The 1688-nt window shown below is 49.9% G+C and overlaps 1 non-coding gene across 1 annotated transcript; it reads left to right on the top strand.

Annotated features, from left to right (window-relative positions):
• Positions 1-505: 505 nt before the first annotated feature.
• On the top strand, positions 506-578 carry Trnas-gcu (transfer RNA serine (anticodon GCU)). The gene has a single exon. It is a non-coding gene; the product is annotated as a tRNA-Ser (tRNA).
• Positions 579-1688: the final 1110 nt, after the last annotated feature.

Genomic DNA, 1688 nt, shown 5'->3' with positions numbered 1-1688 from the left:
GGTCCCGGACACCACCCAGCATGTAGAGCCGCACTGTGTGGCTCATACCTCTCAATAATGCGAGACGCACCACTTGCTGTAAAATGGCAGATTCTTGCATGCCCCAAATGGGTAGTCACTCTTCGCCAGTTTCGAGATCCACCGGTCCCTTCAAATGACCAGCCTGCTTCAAGAGAGGCAGAAGTTCACGGGACAATGGAAGCTTGAAGACATGAAAAATGCGTGAACACGGGGTGTCGTTGGAGCCCATGTTTCGACAAGCGCTCTTCTCTTCAAAAGTGCGCCTGCTTCATACAAACTGGAAGACTGAGCTGATTCCTCCATTGATTCGCCTAGCCACTTGAGAGGCCCCGGGCCGTGCAAGCATAACTCTCCTGGCCAAGAATTCATGACACTTAAGGGCAGTAGCATAGCCAAAAACTTTTTTCAGTAGGGGGAGGGGGTACAAACACATTTTATGTTGTTCGTACGTGCGTTAGTATGTGTTTGTATATATATATATCCCGCCACGGTGGTCTAATGGTTATGGCGCTCGACTGCTGATCCGAAGGTCGCGGGATCAAATCCCGTCCGCGGCGGCTGAATTTTCAATGGAGGCGAAAATGTTTGAGGCCCGTGTACTTCAATTTAGGTGCACGTTAAAAAGCCCCAGGTTGTCGAAATTTCCGGAGTCCACTACGGCGTCACTCAAAGCGCTGCTCCGCCATCTGCGCACACCAGCAGGCGGCTGCCTATAAGCTGGAGAGGGAGATGGCGGGGAGACTGATCATCTCCGTGCACAGCTCTGTTCTTCCCTGACTTCGGCTAAGGGATTTTTGCCGGCATCGTGCCAGCGCATTGCGGAGAGGGCCAGCTGCCGGCTACTCTTCGCGACTTGCTCTACAACCGCAGAAGCTGTCGGACTCCACGTCGCAGCGGAACGGCAAGGTTGGCCATCGGAAAACCTACAGCACTGGCCTTGCTCACCATAAGCTACCCGTAGTGGGCCGGCTTTTGATAATCTCTCCTGGTCACCAAGGTGCATGCCTTCCAAGCCAGCCGACTTGAAATCTCACTGCACCGTAACCTGGCGTGTCCGCTTAGCATGTCCGCTTCCCTAACGGCGTAAAAAATTGACCACAGGAAACAAGAAAATAACAGAGACAATTTAATCATAATGCAAAAGCTCAGCCACGGGAATGAGGCAGTTCCAGAGAAAATCCTTGTTCAAACTCCGAACATCGCATAATGTATTGACTCGAGACCGGATTTTAGGCAAACGCCTATTTTTTTGCTTGCGCTCCTGTCGCCCCAGTTTGATATAAGAGCATGAATTAGAGGTTAAGAAGGGCTTTTACAGTGTTCTTATAGTGCCTATTTATGCCCATTTTTTGCGTTTGTGCCTGAACGGCTACAAATGCATATAAATGTATATTTTCGAAATTAGGGCCTATATGAGCACAATTTACCCTCATGTTTCGCTTTCGAGTGAAGTTTGAAACCGTTATTCGTGCTACCGTGTATGGGGTTTGAACCTTGTCCTCTGGTTCTGGCAACTTCCGGGAAACAACTAGCATTATTGAAATAGGACGCGCCGGCCAGCATATGCCGCCGCGTTGACATGGTGGTAGCGGTTCGCGAATGCGAAACTGCAGATAGCAAAGCAAGAAAGAAAAATGTGGTGTGCACGCGACTTTTGTTTTGTTTGT

This window comes from Rhipicephalus sanguineus, chromosome 7 (genome assembly GCF_013339695.2).
Source record: "Rhipicephalus sanguineus isolate Rsan-2018 chromosome 7, BIME_Rsan_1.4, whole genome shotgun sequence".
NCBI lineage: Eukaryota > Metazoa > Arthropoda > Arachnida > Ixodida > Ixodidae > Rhipicephalus > Rhipicephalus sanguineus.
This window is presented reverse-complemented; position numbering and strand designations above follow the sequence as displayed.